We start from the raw sequence: 13,356 nt of genomic DNA on the forward strand, positions 1-13,356 counted from the left end.
GCAACCATATGTTACATATCGCACGAGCCTACAGACGCATATTCAGTCATAACATTTGCTCATTTTTATTTCTCCCTCCCCCTAAGATACTTTCCTGATATGTTTTCAGCTTTTTTTGGAACATTTATTTTCACAAAGCAGTGCAGTCCACTTGTGATGTGTGGAATATATCTATTTTCAACTCTGTTGTTCCTTCATCCATAATGGTAATTAGAGTTCATTTTGCTAGTAACTGTAAAAATATACAGCAGAATGATATCCTAACAGGTGGGTGTGCAGGACATTGTGTTTCCCTTAGGACTATACGAAACATTCAGCCAGAATGAGGCTTTAAAAGGAGAAATGTAAAAATGATCCAATCAGCCAATCACATGGCTGCCGCACAATGCATAAAATCATGCAGATCAAAAGCATCAGATAATGTTCACTGCAAAAACATCAGAATGAGTGGAAAAGTGTGATGTCAATATGTCTTTTTTATACTACTGTATGTGCAATAAATACATTCCTATATGCAAGATATACATATACTATGTACGTTACAATATTCAAGTCATTACACTTACATGCAATGTTGACACACTAATTTTGATTGCATTGTATACAATTACAAGTAAGTACCTTAATTTACCATAACATACAATACCTACCTTTACATTACCATACTATACCACACCATACCATACCTTACCTAACCTTACCAACCCATACCATGCCATACTATACCATATAATATCTTATCTTACCTTACCATACTATACCACACCATACCTTACCTAACCTTACCATACCATACCATACAATACTATACCTTACCTGACCATACATTATCATACTTTACCAATCCTTACCATACCTTATGATATTTTACCATACCATACCATAGCTTTCCTTGCTATAACTTAACTTTTTCATGCCATACCATACCATACCATACCATACCATACCATAGCTTTACTTGCTATAACTTAACTTTTTCATGCCATGCCATACCATACCATACCATACCATACCATACCATACCATACCATACCATACCATATAATACCATACCATATAATACCATACCATACCATACCATACCATACCATACCATACCATACCATACCATACCATATAATACCATACCATACCATACCATTAGCATTCCAGAAAATGATCGTTTCTTTGTATTTTCACAAACACGTCTGTACCTTATATGCAGAATGGTGCAAAAATAAAGCATCTAGCGAGCAGCTTTTCTGCCAGTGGAAGCACTTGTTGATGAGGGAGATCAGAGGAGAATGGACAGACTAATTCAAACTGTCAAGAAGACTTCAGTTACTCAAATAATAATTGTTTACAACCTTACTGAATAGAAATGCACAGTATCACACAGTACCACACATCGAACTTGCCAATGGTCAGACGGGCTAGGAAAACATAAGGCCACATCAGGGCGCGCTCCTGTTATCTACAAAACAGGAATCTAAGGCTTAAACTGGACAGCTGAAGATTAGGAAAATGTTGCCTCTTCTGTCGAATACTGATTTCTGCACCAACATGGACATATGCAACCAACCTGGCCTGTGTCAAATTTTAGTCCAGGCATACTAGGCAACATTTTCCTGGCACAGTTTTGCCCCTTAATACCAACTGAACATAGTTTGAATACCACAGTCTATTTGAGTATTGTTTCTGACCATGCGCATCCCTTCATAACTTTATTGTATCCATCTACTATGGGCTAAGTTCAGCATGATAATACACCATGACACAAAGCGCAACTCATTTCAAACTAGTTTCATGACCATGATAATGAGTTCCATGTTTTTCAGTGGCCTTTCCAGTCATTTCAATATGTTTTCTGTTTTGGGATGTGGTAGAGCATGAATGTGCAGCTGACAAATCTAGAGCATTTATGTGATACAGTCCTGTCAACAAGGACAAGAAAGATTTTCATCATCTTGTACAATCTGTGCCATGAAGCATTTAGGGATGTTCTAAGAGTAAGCACAGATCATACACAGTATTATTATGAGGTCCTAATAAAGTCATTGTGAATCTACATTTATACAACAGTGCCGATGAATGCATGATTCTGATTGGTCGGAAGATGGTGATTTATTTTCATAATTTATTAACATAAGTTAGGTAAAAAAAAAAGGTACTTATTAATGCTCTTTTTTTTAAAAAATATTTATTTTTAAATATTTTTTTTAAATTTAAATTTAAATTTTTTTGAATTTCCATTGTAACAACTCATTCCAGAACTTAATTGTGGATGCTTCACATAAACATAACAAATATCACTCTCAGCAATTTTTGCCAGTCATAGGAATAAAATTCAAAGATTTTTTAATAAGAATAAAAAAGGATAAGTGTTTACAGATGTTTCACAACATTAACTGTAACTATAAATGGATAAAATGTACAATGTTGGCCTTTAATAAAGACTGTTTTAATCGTTGACAAATTGCTTTGCTATAAGAGAAATAAAACACTTCAGGATGTACTGTTATTAGAAGTTAATCCACATTAAAGATTTATTGTGTTTTTTTCCATACACAATTACCAAGCAAATGAATTTGTGATATTTGTGAGATACAAGATTGTTTAAAATCTGTTTGAAAATACCGATACAACACCATTTCAAAGATACAAGTTAGAGTAAGGCATCAAACCAATAAAACCAAGAAATTATATAAATAATGAAATTACAAAATAGTGCATAAAAACAAATGGCCTCAGAGATGATTTTTTTAACTAGAAGATCACTCAAGACGCATTACAGAGTTTTATATGTCTTGTGTGTCCTTGCCTGTTTTGTGACTATGAGCTCGCCTTAGGCTTTAAGTTTGTTAAACTGTTTTTTTAATTAAAGCCTTCTACCTTCGTTTGCTGCCATCTCTGCTGACATGAACTTGCTACAGGCTTAGCATGATCTTAATATCAAAATATCAAGTCATAAAATTAAAAACACCTGTCATTGATCACTGATGATTGAATTCATAATCCAATGTCCCTTTCTCATGCTTTCACATCGTTCATGACCTGAAGATGTTAAACATCTTCCCAAACAACATATTTGTTCCTTGGCCATGAAACTGATTTAGCATCAGAATACCACTACAGACATTATCACACGAGAATGCCACTGAAACATCCTGCACCACAAATTATGTAGAAAGGTGGTTGGAATTAAATATAGAGTCCACTGAGCCATTTGGATCGCATTGATTTTTCCCTTAAGGCTGTAAACAACTCATATTATGTTGGAAGAGCCACATTGAAAACAGACATTACAAGCCTGCGAAGATAACAAAGACCATCAATGTTCCATCCTCCCAGCATTATTTCTGATGATGGTTGCTCAGGAAGTTCTCGAATTTCACCAAACGTCTGCAATGCGGTGAGTTATTTGTTTGATTTTTTTTCGTTTGCCAAACAACAGCAGTTCCGCCATCACAGAAAGAGATGTTCATGTGATGCACTAAATAGTGCAGTAAACAATAACATTAATGCTCCATTCCAGAAGGGAAAGCTGATTTCTAACCATGGTAAATGCTGTTCATCTGCTCCAGATACTGAAGCCTAGTGATGGATTTACATGAACCAAGCTAGGAATCAATCAGCGACTTCATGGCTGCCGAGAAAATTTGCCAGGAAGTCTGTCAGCAGAACATTTTTGATTCACAAAGAGCTGAAGTTTGGGACTGTTTTAGAAGTCTGACTTATCTAAACCCAAGTTATGGATTCATTGGTGTTATTACCATCATCCACCTGGAGGATCTCTTACAAACAGTTATTATTCATGAATACCCTATTTATACACTGGGATAGGGATATACTTATTTTTCTTCTCTTGAATGCTCAGTTTAGTAATTTAAGTGGGGTGTATGTACTAGATAGATAGATAGATAGCTTTATTGACATTATTTTAACAAGTTTACAAAGGCCACCTCACTCATCATAAGATCTCCTAACTAAAAATAATAAATAAATAAATAAATAAACATTTAATTGTGTGAAAGAAACACAATAATGATAACAGTTGTTATTTAAAATTATCACAGCCCTAGGGAAGAAGCTATTTTTCGTTCTAGAAGTTTGAGCAGGGATGTTCCTGTACCTCCTCCCAGATGGCAGAAGGTTAAACAGGTGGTGACTTGGATGGGATGGATCTTTCATAATACTCTGACCTCGCCGCAAGCAGAGCGGGTTGTAAGTGATTGTAGCTGCTGTACCATGACGTCATGCAATGTTATTATACTTTCAATGGTACTATGGTAGAAGTTCACTAGCAATTTCTTGGGTAAGCCAGATCATTTGAGTGTCCTCAGATAGTATAGACATGCAACCGTCGCAACCTGTGTTCACTTCCAGGGAAGGGAATCAGGGCAGGGAACCAACCCAACCACTCTTAGAGGCGGTCCCAAGCCCAGATAAAATGGGAAGGTTGCGTCAGTATGAGCATCAAGCATAAAACCTGTGCCAACAATGTTGATTATATGATCTGTGACGTGACATCAATCAGGGAGCTCAAAATCAACATTATTACTAGAGATGCAACTCATTTGTTTAAATTAACAACTGTTCTAAACTCATACTACAGTGTTTACTCGTTTTTTAGGAAGCTTGTAAACCACACTGTACTGTATAAGACTGAGTTCATTAACATGAACAAACATACAGTGTTCATTTATTCATCCTTAGTAACTGCCTGGTCAGAATTACTGTGGTTGATAAAAGCCAACTAAATTTCTAATGTTTTCGGGAATAAACTGGTGAGAAAATATTGTGGCACAAATGAAAATAGTAACCGAGGCCATCCTTAAAAATATTATTGTTTGCCGTAACCCGACCGACCCTGTCAATTTTGGACCGACTCAATTATTTTTTCTTTTTTTTTTTGCTTTAAGTCCGACTGACTTGCCAGTTGCAAATTTGCGTTAAGACCGACCTTTTTTTTTTACTCTTCAAACAACTAATACAAAAGCGTTCGGTTCGTCTCATACTCTCATTCGCTGTCAGAGTTAACGGTTCGCTCTTGGTAATGATGGCTGCAGCTGCAGTAAACAAAATGTTCGCGGTCACCGTTCAAAGTCATACGGGTTCGGGCACCATAATATATCTAAAAAATTTATTAAAACAGCTCGACACCGCTTTAACTTGGCACGAAGTTCTGGGAAAACTGTGCCCAGCATCAAAATAAGGTTTGCAATGATGCGCCCGAAGGCACGGGTTGAAGACCCAGTCAGTGACGTCACGATATGCTAATTTGTTTAAATTCATACCTACGTAATCACCATCACCAAAATTGTACTTTTTTTTTACATTGAAACTTGAAAAAAAAAATAGACCTACTTACCGACCCTTTTTTTTTTTTTACTGTTACTGCAAACCAAAATATTTTTAAGGATGGCCTGAGTAAAGATTTTTTGTTGCATTTCTCGGATTTTGATCTTGAGTTTTAATCTTTAATTTAATTTAATCCCAACTACCAGTCAGCTCTCCCCTATCATATGATACCTACCAACCCGTGAGGACGAAGATCTCTCCAACCTCTGAAACACTCAGCAAGCAACATCCGAGGGGGTGTAGCACACTTGGAGGAAAGTGCTATCTGCCCTCTTCTGCATACCCAAGCTAACAGAAGCAGACGATTGGCTGACGTTGCTGTGATTGACAGGGGACACGTAATCTTTGGACTACTGTTGCATGTCACACATTGCATTACAACTTCTGAGGTTTGAGAAAAAAAAGCCCTTCATGTTGATTCCACACCCACTTTGGATTTCATATATGCGACATAGTCACTGTGAACTTTGATATATTATGTTAAAGAAACACGGTACATGTTACTCCCTCCGGTTGAGGCTTATATTAATGTAAGTATGCTTACAGTACAGTTGCAGTGTAACCTGGAAGTAAAAGGAATAATCTCTCTTTTTGTCAGACATGTGTGACTCCCCGGCAGTCTCGTCTCAGCTGGCATGGAATGATACAGAGCTCAGCGCTACGCTCAGTCAAAAAGGCAAAAACTGACATCATGGCTGGTGCCGCATCCAAATACAGCACAAAGCATAAAGTTCGAGCTAAGTTTAGCTTGTGATGTCATCATTATTGTGTTATACAATTCACTACGGTTTTTCTTTTTTATAAATGGATTACAGGGGAGCGTTTGAGTAAAGTAACTTCCCAAAAATGTTCAGTGACTGAGAGTGGGTTTTATTGTGAGCACAAAATAGGATGATATTTAAAATATTAACTAGCATTTAATTAGAATACATTCATCACTAGATGCAAGTGAAAATGTTACTTGAAACAGGAAAACAGTTACAACAGCCTGTGAATACCAGACTGGTATATAAAAAAACTTCTGTGAGAAGTAGTAGAAGAAAAACCATGAAGAAAAAAAAAACATGCATTAAAATATCCTTGGGTGTGTTTGATACTTTTAGGACTAGTTACGCCAAACTATCTGTCAAAACCTTTCTATTTGATGTCTACGAATGACCTTTCAACACAAGGTAGAAGTAGAAATCCATCATTCTAAATTAAAACAGCTGTAATGGGTTGCCTTTGAATTCCTTTGCCGGAGCCAATTCGGGTTCGTTCATGTAGACGTGTAAACCTATACGTTCACATTAAATCATAATACATGTATACATCAGTGAGTGTCTATGTGTCTGTTGTCCTCGCGGGAAAACTTTTGTGAAACCTTTCAAAAGGAAAAAACAGGAATGTCTTCTAAAGAACGAAAGAAAGAAAGAAAGAAAGAAAGAAAGAAAGAAAAAAAAAATTACAGACTGTTTTTGATTATGTGTTTTAATATGTAAATAAGGTACGCTTCTTGGATAACGTGTGCTCTGAAACGAAGCCGTAATAAATCAATGTGAAATATCAGCGGGAACATCTCACACTTTTCAAAGAAGCACTAATTGTGTGTACCTAATGTGGAATGCTTTCTTTTTGATTTAGATTGACTTTGAAACAAGTAAATTGATATAATGGATGGAAATCGTTCAGAAGGTAAATATATGATGGGTGTACTTGTAACAGAGATGACATTAGTAATCAGAGGCCTCCCTGCGAAGCTGAGGTAATAGTCTCCCTTCAACGTATTCCCCTGCTTAATGAAGTGATGGCAGTAAAGAGTAGTTGCAGCTCGGAGAGTGGGGAGGAGAGAAGTCTGTGCTCTTTCACTCCTCGGTGAGTGCGTGCTGCAGGAAACGGGGTCTGACCAGGGCGAGCCTCCTCTTCACCTCCTCTCTGACACACGTGCAGTGAGTACTCAACCTCCATACTTATCCTTCATACCTTACCACTCTTACAGCCTGGCCTGTTATGCTTCTATCAGGAGAAAAAAAAAGCAGCAAAAATATGACGCTTTGCATTTAAGACTCCGTTCACGTTGGACACGGAACAACATTTATTTTACCGTTTGTCGGCTACTAAATTACGAGGCCTTCCTGTGATACGTCCTTGAACTTTTTCCAGGTCAGTTTGTGCAACAGGCATGATGGATTGATAGCAAAGGCATATACACAAAGAAGGATGTTTTACTGACAAATCTCTGAAAGAAGCAAAGCATTTTATTCCTTTTATTTATGGTCATGTTGAAAGAGCAAAGAATGCTTTTGAGAAGATTTTTCGTGCATTCAGGTGGAATTTGCACGAATATTTTTCGATTATCGACATCCTTTGGACGTTTTACTAATAAGCACGGGGTTAAAATGTGGTCAGTTCACACGGGGAAGGAGGAAGGCAATTGACTAATAACGGACACAACCATTATCAGCAAAGGATCTAAGTAAATCATGCTGAGATCATATTGATGAAAATGTTTTCACACACTCTGCTCCAAAATGGTGATTAAATGATCTTCTAGTCTGGGGCTATGCTCTTACAGTGACACATCGTGTTTAGATGTCTCTTGGCACGATGTGGCCTTGGGGGATTTTTGCTGGGTGATGTAAATGAATATTGGAAATGAGATTATTAGTCAAAAGCAGAACATAAGGGGAACGTGCAGACCTCTTGGCAGAGGCAAGCACGTCGGTGCCTGAAAGCCGTCAGCTTGGAAACGAGAAGATTGGTTGTTTATAGAAGTTGAAATGTTCAGAAGGAACATATCTTCAGGGCTGATCCCAGGAGCCAGGCCCAATTAAAACCGAATGGATAAAAATCACTACAGTGCAGACCAACATCTCTATATGAAGCTTGGCAAATTGCTTGCCTTTTTTATCAGCTGTAGACAGTGGTGTGTCCCTTTCAGTGCATATGTATGTGTGTGTAGGTAAATATGTGTGTGTGTGTGTGTGTGGACACTGATGAGTTGCCCTGAATTTAAGGCCTCACTGAGCAAAAGTTAAAAAAACGTCTGTTTTTGAACACACTCTCACAAAATGATTGGTGCTTTGTCCCTGTTGCTTTCGAGAAACATTACATTATCAGGAAATGCCGTGATGAAGTAGAAGCCACATCAGGGGGTCTTTCTGCTCCCTCTTCTCCTTCCGTCTAGTAGACTGGGCTGAAATTCATGAGCATGTGATAAAACTCTATAAAACCATATGTCACACAGTATTGTTTATATTGTTAACACAGAAGAAATGTGGCATTTCAAATGAACCTAATTTGTCCTTAATTTTTAAAAAGCGATTTTTATAGCGATTCTTCTTATTCCGTGATCAATACACGCTGTACAGAGAAAATCCGTCATTTTTTAATCTACTTGACTGACAGAGATAAATTTCAAAAGTTATTTTTTAGCTGTATCTTCAGTGATATTCTTGGCTTGCTCTATGAGACCTTCAGTCAATATTTCTCATATGTGTTAGACTAAATAGTCCAGAGAAAACTTCATTACTGCAATATTTTATTACCAAGGTACAGCAGGTGAAATCAGCTAATGTTTCTGCCTAAATAATTGCCTTACACAAAAGGAAAGACTATGCAGCTGCTTAAGCACTACAGACAAAATACACACTTAATTAATCATCAGTTATCAGTGCACACACAGAGAGGAAATGGATACGAGTAGCACACGGAAATCTGCAGAGATCTTTTTAAAGGCAGGTTTATTAAAGGGCAGTCTTTTATTCCTACGTCAATAATTTCTTCATAAACGTTTAGATTTATCAAGTATCCTCGATGAAATATTAAGTCCTAGAAATATCTGTCTTTTCATTTTGGTTAACCAGCCGATGGTTGAATGGTATGGTTTAAAAATCATGCATGGAGATGTCACTCTTGTCTATATGACCCTTGTGTCGTGGAAGAACACCATTTGTCACAGGTGTTACACGTCAGCCGGCGTACACATACCGCACCGCAGAGGCACTATGTCATCCGTCCCCTCCGCTCTACAGATACACGGGTTCTAATTCACCACGGAGAGTGTGTAAGCTCTGCTGTCACCGTGCCTGCAGATGAGGTCCCTTATGGGCAAGCAGCCAAGGTTAGACACTCGGGTGTTAAACTGAGACATAGAGTTCTGGTGCTAAGCAAAATATACATTCTCCTTCAACACAATTTACTCATTCTTACTGATTCACTCATACAGCCAAGACCTTGGAAATATACAAATTAATGGGGACTTTACTGAACTCTCGCTGACCTAGCCTCTCTCTCTTTCTCTATCTTTCTCTCTCAAGTAAAACATATACCAGAAAAACAATCAGTAATGTGTTAATATGATGAACTGTCATCATTTTTCAATAACAGCACACGCTAAAGTGTTCTACACTGCACACGCTCAGTGTTTCACACTGAAACTGGAGACTCCTTCCCTAAACTTGTGACTACAGTAGGTGACCCGTCTCTGTGAAGAAATTTGCTCACATACATGTAAAAAGATCTACACACCCAAATGGCAATTTTTTTTGGTGCAGAAATATTAACAAAAATAAATCATATCAGAAGTTTTTTTTAGCCTCGTTGTTAAATTCCAGTATATATATATATATATATATATATATATATATATATATATATATATATATATATATATATATACAAAAGGTTGCATAAGTATGCACACCCTTTTATATTTGGGAGCACGACTGTGTTCAGAATGAACCAATCACATTCAATCTCATGTTCAAAAGCAGTTCATCAGTTCAATCATCCAGACGTCATCATAACCCCAAATAAAGATCAGCTTCTGTCGGATTCATCAACAAATATAAAAACCTTGCGCCACAGTAACATCACCAAGAACAGTGCGTCCCCCTCCAAAAATATATAAAAGGACAAAAAACAAAGTTTACCAATGAGGCTGCCAAAAGACCTACGGCAACATTAAAAAAGAAGCATGAATATTTGGCAAGGACTGATTATTCTCTGCAAGTAACAACAATCTCTCATATTCTACACAAGTCTGGTGAAGGGTGGCTACATGGAAGTGTTTTCTCCAACTAACTCAACTAACTTACCCAAAACCATGTGGCAAAATGTGTTATGTTTTAATGAGACCAAATTTTACAAGGTGTAATAATTCCACCATTCCAAATCATATGTCTGGTTAAAAAAAAAAAAAAAAAAAAATCACAAAAATCATATCCCACGCTGAAGCATGGTGGTGGCAGCATCATGCTTTAGGAATTTTTTTTCAGGCAGACCTGGGTTTTTAATCAAGATGGAGGGAATCCAGAATTACTCCAAAGAAGATGAATTTTTTTGAATGTCCTAGCCAGAACTCAGACCTGAATCCAACTCCAAATCTGTGATGTGAACTGAAGCAGCCTACTCACAGGGGATGTTGGATCTAGAAAAATAATGCCAGGTCAAGATGTGCCTCACTAATAGATTACTTCAACCAAGTACTTTTCGTTGTGTGCACATTTATGCAATTACATTATTTTACGTTTTTTCCCCCCTTCTTTTCTGGCTGTTTTTCACTTTGCCCTGTGGAAAAACATCTGACATGATTGATCTTGGTTTTCTTCTGTTTTTCCATCACAAAAACCCTTCCAATTTATATATACAGTATGATCTTCATATGATATTTTACATGTGAATAAAACGATACAATGATTTATAGGACTAATTTCAACATTAATAAATCAGGTAAAACAAGTCTAGGCATTTTCCCCATACATTAGCCGCCCCATATACATGCAACAGGTTGGAGATCTCATGTCATCAGACTGCTCCACTATTTATCAGGACCATCTGTTTTAAATCCCACTGCAGTAGCAGGAGACATCCTGAAAGTTGTTGCTTCTAACAAATCTAACAGATATATTGTAATATATATACATATATATATATATATATATATATATATATATATATATATATATATATATATATATATATATATATATATAACAAGAATTACAGAGCTATATACAGTGTGTGTACTTTGGGTAGCTGTATAATATCCTGTCCAAAGAAAATTGGTTAGAATTCTTCATTCATTCGACTTCTCAGTAAAGGCTTTAGAGACTTCTAGCTCTGTGTTCATACATATTTATATTTCCAGCATTTGCCAGATGCCCTAATCCAGAGTTATACTGTGGTTTAAGGGCCTTGCTCAGGGGCCCAGGAGTGGCAGCTTGTTGGGATTCAAACTCAAAACCTTCTGATTATGTAGTCTATCACCTTAATGACTAGGAAAACATTATGACAATTCTTCATTAGGATACACTCAGCAAATATTACACGTATACTGTATGTGCGAATGGGAGTTTTATGCTAGAATGCCTATTTTGGTTGTAGCCTCTACACCAGTGGTATATTGTATACAGTAATATAATAATATATATAATATGAATAATATCCTCTCAAAACAAAGTGTAAGTAAATTATTTCAGTTATCTGCTCATACATATATATTGTACATCATCTGTCAATCATCAAATCTTAACATGTGTCTCAGATACTTGCAGGCATTTAATGAAATTATATTCAGTTAGTCTTATATTAGTCTGAGATCATAAGACTATGACCCATTGTCATGAGATCCAGATTTATCAGAGCTATAAGTGAGTGACTGGTCTTATGATGTTCTCTCTTTATTTTTTTCTTTATACATTTGCCCCTGTAGTGATCTGTGATCTTAAGGATTCATATCAGAGCTACATTCTTCTAAATATAAAACCTTAGACCCTTGATAGGAGTAGTAAAATGTCCCAATTGGCATTGAATGAATCTTCTTTGTATTTAGAAACAATGATATATTTTTTTTTCTAGCACATATTTGCATCGCATTATTTGCTTATAATGTCTGTTTTGCAAAACATGCTAAAATATACTCTTTCATGTGTTTATTCATCTTTTTAGTGAGGATGTCTGTTTAAGCTAAATTTAGCACGTGCATACACAACCTGCTATTCTGGAAAATAAAAACACGACTGCACTATGTAGAAGTCTGTCAGTCCTATACTGAGGTGATGAGTCATAACTGATTGAGTGGAGAACGAGCTGCTTTTCTCCCCAAAGAGCAAAAAAAACAAAACACATTCCTTTCTCACATGCACACATCATAGGGTACAAAATATTCGTCCAATAGAAACAACCCACAGAAATAGGTTTTGCTCTATTTTGGTCAGCCTTGGGTCTTATTTTTAGAAAAAAGTGGCATAGAATTGCAAAGTGATCAGGTCACTCCATGTGCTTTCTCTCCAGTTTATGATTCATCGGAAGTATGTGATGACGTTACTTGTGTTGGTGTTCTGTTCTGTTCAGGACAGGACCTGACATTTTGTTCTTTGCAATCAGTTTACATGATTTACATTTATATAACGAATATTGTCAGGTCGTGAGGGAACTTCACAGCCATGTCGCTATCTGTCAAAGTTTTCTTTGCATCAAGGAAAAAGTAAGAATTTTAAAAATAAAATGAAAGAATGTCCACAAAGTTGTTTAACAGAGGAAATACAAACTTAACCTTTGAAACCTTTGTACACTGGCTGGGACCACTAAGATTCATTTTCTCTGCATTTCCCCCTCACTGTATTAAAAGAAGCCTTTATTTTGTCACATCTACATTACAGCACAGTGAATTTTTTTCTTTGCCTATACAAGCTTTGGAGGTTGGGGTCAGAGAACAGGGTCAGCCATGATAAGGGCCCACAAGGGCCCAACAGTGGCAGCTTGGCTGTACTGGGGCTTAAACCCCGATCCACCCATCAACAACACAGAGCCTGCTCCAATGAATTTAACAAAGCAATACTGGTGTATGTATCAGAGGGAAGTAGCTTACATTTAATATACTACCATGTTAAACATTAAATATCCTAGTATTTATAAGTACACTTGAAGAGAAGTACACAAGTTTTAAGGTCACTTATGTTAAACATTATATATATTAGCATGTATAGGCATTAAATGTATAAGCATTGAAAAGAAGTTAAGTACACTTAACTT

The 13,356-nt window shown here is 36.7% G+C and overlaps 1 protein-coding gene across 8 annotated transcripts in view; it reads left to right on the forward strand.

Moving 5' to 3' along the window:
• The first annotated feature begins 7,135 nt into the window (after window positions 1-7,135).
• myocd (myocardin) overlaps window positions 7,136-13,356 on the forward strand; it is a 93,166-nt gene continuing 86,945 nt past the window's right edge. For all 8 annotated transcript variants that reach the window (XM_060861408.1, XM_060861426.1, XM_060861417.1 and 5 more), the window contains exon 1: window positions 7,136-7,268. The gene's annotated coding sequence lies outside the window, so the exon portion shown is untranslated. The remainder of the gene's footprint in view (window positions 7,269-13,356) is intronic.

Source organism: Tachysurus vachellii, chromosome 2 (assembly GCF_030014155.1).
Source record: "Tachysurus vachellii isolate PV-2020 chromosome 2, HZAU_Pvac_v1, whole genome shotgun sequence".
Classification (NCBI taxonomy): domain Eukaryota; kingdom Metazoa; phylum Chordata; class Actinopteri; order Siluriformes; family Bagridae; genus Tachysurus; species Tachysurus vachellii.